This window comes from Kogia breviceps, chromosome 18 (genome assembly GCF_026419965.1).
Source record: "Kogia breviceps isolate mKogBre1 chromosome 18, mKogBre1 haplotype 1, whole genome shotgun sequence".
NCBI lineage: Eukaryota > Metazoa > Chordata > Mammalia > Artiodactyla > Physeteridae > Kogia > Kogia breviceps.
This window is the reverse complement of record NC_081327.1, coordinates 46,356,748-46,371,737: the sequence shown is the minus strand read 5'-3', so window position 1 is coordinate 46,371,737 and position 14,990 is coordinate 46,356,748. Positions and strand designations below refer to the sequence as shown.

Sequence of the window (14,990 nt, the reverse complement as noted above, 5' to 3'; positions counted from 1 at the left end):
TAAACGTGCAACCTAGGCGGGTCTGCCAGGCCACGGTCAGGGCCCTGCAGGACCACAGGCTCCTCAGCATAGGCCCCACCTCCACTCCTGGAGGTGTGCTAGGTCTGATAAGAGGGGAAAGAAACTGTGTCCCAGGGAGCTGCAGGACCTCGCCAGCAAGGCCAGGTGAGCCCTGGATCAAGCGGGGTCAGAACAGAAAATCAGATAAGGGAGAGATTGTTGATTTGGGAGCTGTCTCCCAGGACACAGGATTCAGCACCCTAGCCGGGTCCCCCAGGGATGGTGCCCACTTGCTGCCTGGATGGCTCCTAGAAGCCAGCAACCAGCCCTGGACCCCACTGAATGAGGGCCAGATGCCAGAATGACCAGGTCAGACGGTGGAAGAAGGGATTTAAGGCTGGGAGAAGCGGGCGTGGTAGGGCGGTCGTGCTGCGTGAAGCAGGACGCCCAGTGGCTGGCGTCCACGGGAAGGCCCGGGAGGCACACCACAGTGGGAAGGAATGTGCTGGAGGGAGGGCCACCAGCCTGGCTGAGAAGTTCACGCCCGGCGCCCTCTTTAGGCCAGCCTGGGCCGTAGGAGACGCTGCTCCAAGAAACTGCCAGGAGGATGCAGTTGCCGCGAGGGTGGCGGGGCGGGCCGGGCAGCTGGGTCCCGGCCCGCAGAGTGATGGGGTTGGTTAGGAGGGCCTGGAAGCACTGGGGCAGAATAGATGGACCGCTACCGGGGCTCCTGCTCGACCTGTGTGATCGCAGGAAATCAAGGACGGGCGACCGGCAGGCTAAGCGGCCTCAGGGAACAGCTTGGCATTCTGCAGCACCTCGGATTTGTCTCGGGCCTCCTTTGCCTCAATCCGAGTTAGATGCTTCCTCCTCCGAGGTCTCACAAGCCTTGTGTTCCCCTCTGCTAGAAACTAATTATGCTCCACTGGATTCACCTGTTTACTAGACTAGGCTGCGGGCTTCCCGAGGCAGGAGCCGTTCCTCTCCTTACGCCGCAAAGCAGTGCTCTGAATCACGAACGAGCTTCCCACAGCGGGTCTTCAGCCGAGCTGCGGCAGCACCACGTGGGGGTGCGCTGACTCTACCTAGTCGTGCGACCGGCAACGCGTTTATGTGACGTAGTTGTCTTTGAAGTGGACGTCTCGGCAATCAAGAGTTTATCAGGCACTTGCTTTAAAATGATAAAAACCCAACCAAACAGGGACTTCCCTGGCAGTCCCGTGGTTAAGACTCCACGCTGCCAACACAGGGGGCTTGAGTTCGATCCCTGGTCGGGGGACTAAGATCCCCCATGCCTCACAGCGCGGCCGAAAGATTAAAACAAGACAAAACACCTCACTGTCTGGCACTTACGACAATGCACCCTGTGGTGCTAAGGCCTCACAGTCAGTGGTAAGGACACCCACAGCCCGGGTAGCAGGTAAGGTAGAAGTCAGGGGGAGGGCACACTGTAACCAACGAAGTGCACCTCTAAATCCGAAACGCACAAATCCTATAATTACATACAGTCTGCAATGTTGTTCGCAGCTATTGTCCCACACTTAAAGCGTCCAGCCATGAAAATAGGTCCGTGATCGCGGGGACTCTGGGAATCTGTTAGAAGATTTGGGTAATATTTCAACAGATGGGCAAGTGAAGTGGCGAGGTCTCTGACGTGGTGTGTCCCTGGGCTGTCATCTCCGGTGCAGGAGGTATAGGCGTCTCCGGCGGCGAACTTGGGCCGGGGCCATGTCATCTGAGATGATGCCCTCTCCAGCGATGAGTCCGTCTCAGAGGTGAGGTGCTGTGGAGAGGCGGCCACCCCGGCAGTGGGCGGCCCTCCCATGGGACTGTGGGTTGGGGTACTGGTCATGGGCTGGTCGTAGGCTACCCTGCTGTGACTCGGAGGTTTCCTTGAGGACTGAGCTGCCTCTCTGCAGCTGCTCCTAGTGAACCAGACTGTGAAGGGCTCCCTGGGGTCTTCAGGGGCACATTCGGCCATGGCATAGGCAGCTGCCCTTTCATCTCCCGAGGAGCTCATCCTGCGCACGTGAAGATCCTGCGCACATTTATGTTCCAGGCTAGAGAGGATCTCAGGAATGCTCTTTCCTGGGACCGATCCGTGAGGGCAGAGGAGAAACCATGAGATCACAGTCCCCATAACCAGAGGGGTTTTATGTACAGGCAATAGCAGGGCCAGCTGGTAGCAGTGTTCCATGTCTAGGAATCCGGAGGCGAGTGTCGTTCAGACACTGCTTCCAGAGGACCAGTTGCCTGTAAAGGGATTCCATCCCTCGCCCCAGGCTGGGTGACGTAGTGACCTGAGCCCTTCTCAGTAGGGCTCTCCGACACTCCCTGCTTCTCCACCCGGTGGTGCAATTGCAAGCGGGAGCGGTATGTTCCAGTATTGGATCTGCATGATGGTTGGCCCGGGGGGTCTACCAGTAACCCCATCACCCCGGCCAGTGCAAAGTCATAAGAACGGTCACAGCCACGTAGAGGACTGATGCTTGATGAGCTTGGGCAGGCGGGGTGGAGGTTCCGTGGCTGAGCTAGTTGTATATTGATGAACAGATGAGTGGTGATGCTTGGGGAGAAAGCTGTGGGTTGTGGGTTACGGCGTCTAGCATGGGGGTACGGCCATGACTTGTAGCTCTCTCACCGTGTTCTCGTCTCCAAGTTTGGCTCAAATCTACCGAGCAGAGAGTTTCTCTCCCTTTTTCAGACACCCAAACTGTGCCAGGGATTGGTCCTCAGGCAATGAGTTCTACTTCCTGTGAATTAGTAGGAGATCTCATTTCATCTGCCAGCCCTTGCAGCCTCTGTAAACAGGGAGAGTGACCGCAATGGAGGTGACCCCTCCATTGTCAGGGCTTTAGAAGAAATGATTTCGCACTAACTTGCTGGGCTTCTGGCCTGGAGGACACGCACCGATGGGGGGTCGCATTGGACCACCTACCCTCGATCAGGCCACCAGCGTGAAGCAAATGATGAAATGATGGAAAAACCATAGCGGAAGGGGGGGAGTGGAGTCAGAGGTCAGAATAAAAAGGACACTGTCTTGGAGGGTGAAAGCTTGAGGATTGCCGGAGATGACTGAAAGTGGAGCTTCGGGGTCGGGGGTGGATAGTAATTGTTATGTGGGATAGGAAGGCCCAGGGGGTGAGAATCGAGCAAGATGGGGTCCTAGCTTGATGCATTTCATGGACCACTTGCTTGACAGCAACGTAAGGAGAGGCTCTTTAAGGAGGCCATTCTGGGAATTCCCTGGTGGGCCAGTGGTTAGGGCTCGGTGCCTCACTGCTGGCCCGGGTTCGCTCCCTGGTCGGGGAGCTGAGATCCGCAAAGCTGTTGGGCGTGGCTCAGCGTGTCCGAAAAAGGAAGAAAATACGCTGTTCTCGTGCTTGGTGAGGCCAGCAAAGTGGGTGCCCGGGTCAGAGTCCATAGTGTCTAGTGATGCAAAGGGCACAAGACAGAAGTAGTCAGGAAAGGCCTGTTTGAGGAGGAACCCCGGGCAGGGGTCGAGCAGAGGGGTCCCGCGTGTCAGCGGCGATGAGTGTGTCGGCAGGAGGGGGGCAGCAGCCGAGGAAATCAATCCGCCCGAGGGAGTGGTGGGTCTCCCTGGGAACATGTCCCCATCTGCCATGACGGGAACAGAACAGAACTGGTGAGTAGGTTGGCGACTACTGAGGATGCTCCCTGGACCCGTTGTTATGTCCTCAATGAGTTCTATGATATTAGGAGTTGAAGCCTTAACTGGGGAGAACCTGAGCATTGAGGTTTCCATTGTCAATGGTGAGGCGCCATCATTAGTGGCTGGCTTAAGTACCAGCCACATGGGGCTATTGCAAAGGAGACCGTGGGGCTAATGACTCTCAGCTGAAGCATATCTTTATTTATTTATATACGTATTTATTTATTTAAAGTTTATTTATTTTTATTTTTGGCTGCGTTGGGTCTGCGTTGCTGCATGCGGGCTTTCTCTAGTTGTGGCGAGTGGGGGCTACTCTTCATTGCAGTGCGTGGGCTTCTCATTGCGGTGGCTTCTCTTGTTGCGGAGCACGGGCTCTAGGCGCGTGGGCTTCAGTAGTTGTGGCACGTGGGCTCAGTTGTGGCACACGGGCTTAGTTGCTGCGCGGCATGTGGGATCTTCTCGGACCAGGGATCGAACCCGTGTGGGCTGCGTTGGCTGGCGGATTCTTAACCACTGTGGGATGTCCTATGTATTTATTTTAAAATATTTTGTTTATTTGGCTGTGTCGGGTCTTAGTTGAGGCATGTAGGATCTTCATTGCAGCATGCAGGATCTTTAGTTGCAGCATGCTAATTCTTAGTTGCTGCATGTGGGATCTAGTTCCCTGACCAGGGATCGAACCCAGACCCCCTGCATTGGGAGCTCAGAGTCTTAGCCACTGGACCACCAGGGAAGTCTCTCAAGCATATCTTTAATGATAGGACATGGGCCTTCAGTGCCCTGTTTAAAACAGTATTGGGGAATGTTTACCATCTTGACCCGGAGAAAGAGTCACCGGTGTCCAGTTGGCAAGTCCTACCAGAAAAGCCAAGAGCTTGGGCTTAGTCCATGGGGCATGGTGCTGTGTCAGTGGATCCATGCCTGCAATAGGAGAAGAAACCCAGGGGGGCACCACCAGAGGTAGCTAGCTGTTTGAGATGAATGGTCTCAGTAGTTACATCCGAACGGGTTTTTACACCTTTCATTGATTTATAGGCAAAGGACTTCCTTTTAGGGAATTTAGAGGAATTGCCTCGAATGACAGTGACTTGGGCCCCAGAGCCTAATAGGGCCAAAAAGGAGTAAATTTTTATTGTCCCAAATGGGCCACCAGAGTGGTGTGAGGGTGATTGTCCTCAGGAGGTGGGACAAGCCTCAGGGAGCTGCCAGTTTTCTAGGGTAGGGACTTAGGTGGCTGCTAGTCCTGGAGGTTAGGGAAGCGGGCAGAGAGAGTGTCGGGGACAGGCTCGGGGTCAGAAGGTGTCTGTGCGGCAGGAAGGTGGACAGCAGAGGAAGGCTGTGGCTGGAGAATGCCGGTTTCAAGGGAGACCCCTCCAGGGCAGCTGGAGTAGAGGGCCATGAGTCTGTAACCTGAAACAGTGAAACAGCCTAGCAAACTTGGTTTATTCGAGAACAGCAAAGAATTGCGATTTGGGACGTGCAACTATGGCAAATCACATGGAAGTCCAGTAAAACAAAGGAGAGGAACCTCTTTCCTAGAGAAGGGGAAGTTGGGAGGGGCTGTTATAAACCAAAGTCCATTGGGGGAAACTGGGAGTTTGAAGTATAGGGGCTTTTCATGCTTGGGAGGTGACAGTCTCTCATTGGCTGAGCTGTTGCCAGGCAAGGAGAAAATCTTCCTCCTACTGGAGATGGCGCTGTCACTTCCTGTGGGAGATGCCAAGTAAGGGTCTCTTTCTGTCGAGGTCTGTGTTGATGGCGGAGTGTATGTGGGGGGAGCTCCCTTTTCTGGTCTCTTGGCTCCATTTTAGTGAGGTTTCCCCAAATGAATTTTCTCAAGTCTGGAGTATCTGGGCTTCTGGGTGGGCATCTCCTCCATGTCTAGCAACTGTGTCAGCGCCCTCCAGTGCCTTTTGGATGGTTTCAGCAACTCCAATAAAATGTAGTCCTGCCACCCTGTAACAAGGGGGGAGTGCCCCGTAAAAAGAATTCTCTGGACTCAAGGTCAAACTGGGCCTCTTCAGGGTTGGAAATAAAGGGGTCATTTGGGTCACTATGGCCATGGAAATAATAAACCCGTTTGTGATATTGTGACTGATAAAAAGAAACAAATATTTGCTCTTCATCCCGATTTCTAGCACAGAGCTCCTAAGACTCTTAGAATTTCTGAAGTGATGAGAGTCATAAAGGTGTCTTTTTTATGTTAGTGAGGTGACTTTTGGAACTCACCTAAGGTTGGGAGCTGGTTGCTGGAGAAGCCAGTCATGTGATTAGAGGGGTCTGATCTCCAGGGAGGTTGAATCAATCGCGCCTATGTCATGGAGCACCCGTAAGTCCCCCAAGGACGGGGTTTGGAGAGCTTCTGGGCTGGTGAACACGTGGAGATTCAGGGGGGGTGGTACACCTGCAGAGAGCGCGTATACTCCGTGCCCTTCCCCATACCTTGCCCTGTGCATCTCTTCCGTCTGGCTGTTCCTGACTTATATACATTCATTTATTTATTTATTTTTGGCTGCATTGGGTCTTCGTTGCTGCATGTGGGCTTTCTCTAGTTACGGCGAGCGGGGGCTACTGTTCATTGCAGTGTGCATGTTTCTCATTGTGGTGGCTTCTTTTGTGGAGCACAGGCTCTAGGCACGTGGGTTTCAGTAGTTGTGGCGCACAGGCTCAGTAGTTGTGGCGCACAGGCTCAGTAGTTGTGGCGCACAGGCTCAGTAGTTGTGGCGCACGGGCTTGGTTGCTCCGCGGCATGTGGGACCTACCTGGACCAGGGCTCGAACCTGTGTCCCCTGCATCGGCAGATGGCTTCTTAACCACTGCACCACCAGGGAAAGCCCGGCAGGCAGATTCTTAACCACTGCGCCACCAGAGAAGTCCCCTGAGTTATAGTCTTTTTAAAAAAAATTTATTTTATTAAAGTATAGTTGATTTACAATGATGTGTTTATTTCTACCGTATAGCCAAGTGATTCTGTTATACATATATATATATATATATATATATATATACACACATTCCTATTCATATTCTTTTTCATTATAGTTTATCACAGGATATTGAATATAGTTCCCTGTGCTATGCAGTAGGACCTTGTTTATGTATTCTGTATCTAATGGTTTGCATCTGCTAATCCCAAACTCCCAGTCCATCCCTCCCCCCACCCCCTGGGCAACCACAAGTCTGTTCTCTGTGTCTGTGATTCTGCTTCTGTTTAGTAGATAAGTTCATTTGTGTCATATTTTAGATTTCATGTATAAGTGATATCATCTGCTATTTGTCTTTCTCTTTCTGACTGACTTCAGAAAGTAATCTCTAGGTCCATCTACATTGCTGCAAATGGCATTATTTCATTCTTTTTTATGGCTGAGTAATATTCCATTGTATATATGTACCACACTTCTTTATCCATTCATCTGTCAATGGACATTTAGGTTGTTTCCATGTCTTGACTATTGTAAATAGTGCTACAATGAACATTGGGGTGCATGTATCTTTTTGAAGTATGGTTTTCTCTGGATATATGCCCAGGAGTGAGATTGCTGGATCATATGGCAACTATAGTTTTAGGTTTTTGAGGAACCTCCATACTGTTCTCCATAGTGGCTGCACCAATTTACATTCCCACCAACAGTGTAGGAGGGTTCCCTTTTCTCTACACCTTCTCCAGCATTTGTTATCTGTTGACTTTTTGATGATGTCCATTCTGACCCATGTGAGATGGTACCTCACCATAGTGGTTTTTTTTTTTAATTAATTAATTTATTTATTTTTGGCTGAGTTGGATCTTTGTTGCTAGGCACGGGCTTCCTCTAGTTGCGGCAAGCGGGGGCCACTCCTTGTTGTGGTGGATGGGCTTCTCCCTGCCGTGGCCTCTCCCGTTGTGGAGCATGGGCTCTAGGCATGCGGGCTTCAATAGTTGTGGCATGCAGGCTCAGTAGTTGTGGCTGACGGGCTTAGTTGCTCTGCGGCATGTGGGATCCTCCCAGACCAGGGCCCGAACCTGTGTCCCCTGCATCGGCAGGTTGACTCAACCACTGCACCACCAGGGAAGCCCCTCATTGTAGTTTTGATTTGCAATTCTCTAATAATTAGTGATGTTGAGCATCTTTTCATGTGCCTGTTGGCTATATGTAAGTCTCCTTTGGAGAAATGTCTATTTAGGTCTTCTGTCCATTTTTTGATTGGGTTGTTTGTTTTTGATATTGAGCTGTATGAACTGTATGAGCTGTTTGTATATTTTGGAAATTAAGCCCTTGTCAATCCCATCATTTGTAAATATTTTCTCCCATTCTGTGGGTTGTCTTTTCATCTTGTTTATAGTTTCCTTTGCTGTACAAAAGCTTGTAAGTTTAACTAGGTCCCATTTGTTTATTTTTGCTTTTATTTCTATTGCCTTGAGAGATTCACCTAAGAAAACGTTGCTACGACTTATGTCAGAAAATGTTTTGCCTATGTTCTTTTCTAGAAGTTTTATGGTATCCAGTCTTACATTTATGTCTTTAAGCTATTTTGAATTTATTTTTGTGTATGATGTGAAGGGGTGTTCTAACTTCATTGATTCACATGTGGCTGTCCAGCTTTTCCAACACCACTTGCTGAAGAGTCTGTCTTTTCTCCATTATGTATTCTTGCCTCCTTTGTTGCAGATTAATTGACTGTAGGTGTGTGGGTTTATTTCTGGGCTCTCCACTGACTACTATTCTGTTCCACCTGACTTATATTCTTATGTAATAAATCCAGTGAGTAAAAATGAGTTTCCGGAGTTCTGAGAGCCACTCTAGCAAATTCATTGAACCCAAGGAGGGGGTCGTGGGAACGTCTGATTTATAGCTGGTTGGTCAGAAGCACAGGTAACAACGTGGACCTGTGACTGGAGTGTGAAATGAGTTGGGGTGCTGTCTGGTAAGACTGAACACTTAAAATGCAGAATCTGAGGCTACCAAACGGGTCCAGCTGCTCTCACTGCTTGAACATCAATACTCAAGAGGCAAGTGTTAGGAGAAATGGAAAATGTTCCTTTTCCTAATGTGCCTAATCAGAAAGCTAGCATTCTGGGGAGAAGGCAGACTCGTGTCCCAAATCTAACTCTGAAGATTATGCTTGGCCATAGAAGTTTGTTGTTTTGTTTTGTTTTGAACAGGTATAATAGGTAAAAATGTTTATTTATTGATTTAAATTCTCTTAAAATATAAAAAAATAGAGTAGTTTCCTGAATTACAGCTTTCGGCAGTAAGTAAAGGTCAACACAGAGAACAATAAGCCCAAACTTTCTGTAGCAACTTTTATTTTCCCCTAAAAAGGGAGTCCATTTTCATACAGAGACATTCATTTAGATGAGACACACATTAGGTTTTTTTTCTAAAGTGCCAAAACGCACATAATTCCTGTAACTGCAGATGAGAATTATAATGAGAAGCATGCATTAACTTAAGAATACTCCAGGTGATGGCAAATCCTGAAGAGTTCCTGGTTTCTGTGACAGGGTTAGAATTCAACTAGTACATACTTGAACTAAAATCCGGGCAAAAATGCTCTAAAACAGGGCTTCCCTGGTGGCACAGTGGTTGAGAGTCTGCCTGCTAATGCAGGGGACATGGGTTCGAGCCCTGGTCTGGGAGGATCCCACATGCCGCGGAGCAGCTGGGCCTGTGAGCCACAACTGCTGAGCCTGCGCGTCTGGAGCCTGTGCTCCGCAACGAGAGGCCACAATAGTGAGAGAACCGCGCACCGCGATGAAGAGTGGCCCCCGCTTGTCACAACTAGAGAAAGTCCTCGCACAGACAGAAACGAAGACCCAACATGGCAAAAATAAATAAATAAATAAACTCCTACCCTCAACATCATCTTTAAAAAAAAAAAAGATAATTTGCTTGATAATGACATCTAAGTCCATTTAAAAAATGCTCTAAAACTTCATCTACTGGTTTGTAATTCATTAACATATTGTAAGACTGTTATTCAGATCCGGTAATGTAGTAATAAGACCTGAGAGTGTTTTGTAAAAGTTTATTTTTAAAATCCCCAGATAAACTTAATTTGCTAATTTTCCATTCTATTATCTATATTTTTCTTTGTTTCATCTGTCTCCTCTTCTTTCCACAAATTCCCAAGGACAATCCCTAAAAAAAATGATCAGTCCTATTGTTCTGTTGGAGGTGGATTTATCCCAACAGTCCTCAGGTCTGTGGATATCCAGAGTGTAAACCTGGTGAGCCAGATGCGCTCCTGCTGCAGCAGCCACAGCAGTGCAGTAGGGCACAGGCTGACCGTTGTTCACTCCCAGCAGGCTCAGCGCCCCCGGCATCGCCACACTGAAGCCAGCGAGCCACCGCTGGGTATCTTCACGGAACAGCCCTGCCGTGGACTTCAGCACGATCAGAGCATCAGCTGTCTTGTCCTGACGAGCATAGATAGTATCGTATATGAGTCCACATAATTCCAGAAAAATAAAGAGGGAGGCAAACAGGTGGATCACAGGAGCCCTTGATGGCAGACCATCCAAGTAATGCCCCCCAATTAAAAGTCAACCCCAAGGCTAATTGAGGCCAGTATGTAATTCTCTTCATTAGCAGGTAGGTGATGACAAGAAGTAGGGCTGCTGCTCCAAGAGCTGTACTGTAGTAATTCAGACACAGAAGAACGCCTAGTGCCAGGTTCAGCTGTCCCCCGAGAAAAACAAAGGATTGAAAAGTTGAAATGTCTGCAGCAGCTATTGGGTGACTTGCTGTTCTTGTAACCCTTTTATCGTAGTCCCGGTCCCACAGGTCATTAATAGTACAGCCTCCTCCACGCAGCAGAACAGCTCCAGTGCCAAAGAGGGATAATATGTACCAATCCGGAAAACAGCCTGGTTGGGCTGCGAAAGCAGTGCTCCAAGTACGTGGCAGATACCGCAGCCACGTTCCGATGGGCTTGTCCAACCGCATGAGACACAGGTGGGGCTGCAGACGGTGGGGCGCCGAATTCACGATCCCCTCCACCGACAGGCTCCGCCGACGCCCGCCCGGCCCCAGCCCCGACGAGTGCCGCCAGGCTCCCGTGTGGAGCTCGCGGGCCGCGTGCGCCAAGGCCACGGAGCGGCCGTGTAAGCCCCATAGCCACGCCTGCGTCCTGGCCCGCGAGCCCCACGCCTCCCGCGCCCAGCATCGGCCATGGAAGTTTTTAAAGGGAAATGGGGAAATGGTCTCAGTTACTCATTGAAATAGGGGATCGGACTTGTCACCATCTCCCACTGCATGCAGGCTTGTCGACCTTTCTTTAGATGCTATCTTGTTCACACAGTTTGTTTGAGAGATTACTGAAGGGGAAGCTAGGGAGGAGATCTGGCCATCTGTCACTTATTCTTCCTTTCTACTTCTTTGATCTATGGAAAGAACCAACAGGTTAGGCACAGTATTGTGTGATCCAAAGTTAGGAAAGTTGGTGGCTCAGTGGTTAAGAATCTGCCTGCCAGTGCAGAGGACACGGGTTCGAGCCCTGGTCCGGGAAGATCCCACATGCCACGGAGCAACTGAGCCCGAGAGCCACAACTACTGAGCCCACATGCCACAACTACTGAGCCCTCGTGCCTACAGTCCATGCTCTGCAACAAGAGAAGCCACTGCAATGAGAAGCCTGTGCACTGCAACGAAGAGTAGCCCCCACTCACCACAACTAGATAAATCCCGCGTGCAGCAATGAAGATGCAATGCAGCCAAAAATAAATAAATAAATTTATTTTAAAAAAAAAAACAAAGTTAGGAAAGGTGTGCTTGGGCTGGAGATGAGTAGAGCATGGGGGTGCCTGGCTTAAGGTTAGTTAGACTATAGCTTAGCTAAAGTGACAAGCCAAAAGGGGCCTCCTGCAGAGAGCTCTTTACTGCCAAGAGCTCTTTCCTGCCAAAAGCTGCTTACCTCTCCAGGTAGGTGGCCTCAGAATTGAGTTGTTTGTTGTGGGGGAAATCTCCTCACATATACAATGAAAATTGGGTTCAAACTCAGGGACCCCCAGGGACCTGCACCCAGAGACCCTGGGACCTGGATCCACCCACCAGCAATCCAGCACTAGCCCCGGGACCCCCTGGGCCTCAGCCCCACCCACCAGTGGGCTGACGCCAGCTCTGGGACCCCTGGACCCTGCAGCCAGAGATCTCAGGACCTGACTCTGTATGCTGGTGGGCTGGTACTGGCCCCAGGACTTGGTTTCACCCACCGGTGGGTGGACACCAGCCCCAGGATCACTGCAGCTGTGCAGCTGGCCTTGTCGGGACCCAGATAACACACCAGCCCCAGGGCTCCTTGGGCCCCAGCTGTGTCCACCAGCAAGCCAACACCAGCCCTGAGACACCTTGCACCCCTCAGCCAGCCACTCCAGTTTCCAGCCCCACTCACCAGTGGGCCAAGTCCAGCTTTGGGACATCCCGGAACCTGCAGCCAGCCGTGTGGGGAACTGACCCTAACCGCCAGCAGGCTGACGATGGACCTGGGAGCCCCAGCCCCACAGCTACTCACCCTAGAACCCCATTCTGCCCACCGGTGGGCCAGCAGTAGCCCTGGGACCCCCCCTCCCCCAGGCTTCCACCGCCAGCTGCCTGTGACCCAGCCCCGGGAACTATGGCTGGCAGCCTCTGCACAAGGAGGGCCTGGCAACCAACTGGACCAGGGACGAGCCACGCCTACCAGACCGCCCACAGGGTCAACCCACCACAACAGAAGGACCCACACAGCCCTCATGGACATAGGGGCACCCCAGAGCACATAACTCTGGTGACCAGAGGGGAGTGTGCTGCTGGGAGGCTTAGGACATCTCCTACAAAAGGCCACATCTCCAAGGTCAGGAAATAATACCAATGTACCAGATACACAGAAATAAAAACAGCAAAATTAGGCAAAATGATGTGACAAGAGGAACATATACCAAACAAAGGAACAGGATAAAACCCCAGAAGAAGAACTAAAAAAAAGCCCATGCACCCCAATGAAGAGTAGCCCCCACTCGCTGCAACTAGAGAAAGCCTGCATGCAGCAACGAAGACCCAATGCAGCCAAAAAAAAAAGTTCAAGGTAAGGATCATAAAGATGATTAAAAAACTCGAGAGATGAATGGATGAAAACAGTGAAAAGTTTAATAAAGAGTTAAACAAAGAGCCTTTATATTTATAAAGGAGAACCAAACAGAGCTAAAGAATACAATAACTGAAATAAAAAATACACTAGAAGGAATCAAAAGTAGATTAGATGACAGAGGAACAGATCAGTGAGGTGGAAGACAGTAATGGAAATCACTGAAGCTGAACAGAAAAGAAAAATAAAAAGAAATGAGGACAGTTTAAGAGAATTTGGGACAACATCAAGCATACTAAAATTCACATGATAGAGATCCCAGAAGGAGAAGAGAGAGAGAAAGGGACCAAGAGTGTGTTTGAAGATAGAGTAACTGAAAACTTCCCTAACCTGGGAAAGGCAACAGTCATTCAGGTCCAAGAAGCACAGAGAGTCCCAAACAGAATCAACCCAAAGAGAATCACATCAAGACACACTGTAATTAAAATGGCAAAAATTAAAAACAGAGAATCTTAAAAGCAGCAAGGGAAAAGCAACAAGTTATGTACAAGGGAGCTCCCAGAAAGCTATCAGCTGACTTTCCAACTGATTGGAGGCAGCAAAAAGGTGAAGTACTGGCTGCTCTGTACAGGCTTATCTGAGTTACATGCTTCGTCAGGGGTGCATGTTCAGAAAATGGTGGTGTTAGCATGATCCGAGGGTGGAGATTTTGGCCCTGACATCAAAAAGTCATCCATTGGACACTTGTGCTGGCCCAGCGGGAGGGTCAATGGTGCCAGACAGTTTGAACTTGGCAAGACTAACTCCATGTTCCTGAAAAACTAAGTAACCGTTACTATAGTGACCCTTGGGTCACAGGTGTTATCTGTTGGGGGTGGTTAAAGGAGTCTTACCGTAAGCTATGTGTCTAAGCTATGTGAAGCTTGGAGGGTATGCAATTTCCAGGAACAATTAAGACAATCTTGATTGGTGAGGGCAGGTTATGGGATGTTACTAAGCAAGTTAGAGTTTAAGAGATCGAACTCTTGACTGCCCTCGGTTTCAGCCTCACTGTGGTAGACATTTTCATATGAAATGCTGGTGAACTGGATACTTTTTAATAACTAAATGGTATTCTAGTAATGTGCCAGTATCTTTTGACTTTTAAGATTGTTTTGTTATAAAGGATTCATGTTTGAAGACCAAGGGGTGGACTGTGTGAAAGGAAAAACAAAATGGAGTTGCCATTGCTAAGAGAGCCTGGAGGCCATTAAGGAAATGTGATTTATACATATCTCAGCCTGGATGGAATCTGACCTTTTGACCACTTACTGTCCTAATGGAGCCATTCAGAACATCTGCCAGAAACTCAAGATACTTATCAGGCCCTTACCCTAAAATAACTCATGATAGCCTATCTACTTATTGGACCCGACCCTAAAATAACTTGTGATTCCTTAAGGACAAATGTTTTCCAACTTGTGTCAGAGCTGATCACAGTTCTTGCCAGGCAACTTTTAACTTCATGGCTTTTTGCCTCTGTAAGCTGTGACTCTTCCTGGAAACACTCTTTTGGTTTTACTTGAATCTGTGTTCAGGCTCCTGAATTGCAAGTCTTATAACGCCCAGTAAACTTGTTTCTTATTTGCAGCCTCCTGCACTATTTCTTGGTTGACACCTGTGAAACTTGGTTGTTTGGGAGATTGATTTATAATAAGAAATAAATATTTGATCCTCATCTCCATTTCTGGCACAGAGCTCCTAAGACTTTTTTGTTGTTCTTGCTGTTTTTTTTTTTTTTTTTTTTTTTTTTTTTTTTTGCCGTATGCGGGCCTCTCACTGTTGTGGCCTCTCCCGTTGCGGAGCACAGGCTCCGGACGCGCAGGCCCAGCGGCCATGGCTCACGGGCTCAGTCGCTCCGCGGCATGTGGGATCTTCCCGGACCAGGGCACGAACCCGTGTCTCCTGCATCGGCAGGCGGATTCTCAACCGCTGCGCCACCAGGGAAGCCCTGTTCTTGCTGTTTTTTAAAAAATTGAAGTGTAGTTGATTTAGTGATACAATATCATGTTAGTTTCAGTTGTACAGCACAGTGATTATATACATATACTTCTTCAGATTCTCTTCCCTTATAGGTTATTGCAAAATATTGAGTATAGCTCCCTGTGCTGTACAGTACATCCTTGTTGGTTATTTTATTTTATTTTAATTATTTTTTGGCAGTTCTATAACTTAATTCGACAAGCAGCGGTTAGTGCTCATCCACATTAACTGTAGATTTTTCAAAGTGGTGACA

General features: G+C 49.1%; 1 long non-coding RNA gene and 1 pseudogene across 1 annotated transcript in view; one reads left to right on the top strand and one right to left on the bottom strand.

Moving 5' to 3' along the window:
* The window catches only part of LOC136793004 (uncharacterized), a 51,048-nt gene that overhangs the window by 10,774 nt on the left and 25,284 nt on the right, over positions 1–14,990 (top strand). The gene's annotated exons all lie outside the window — the stretch shown is intronic.
* On the bottom strand, positions 9,713–10,308 carry LOC131744393 (4-hydroxybenzoate polyprenyltransferase, mitochondrial pseudogene; annotated as a pseudogene).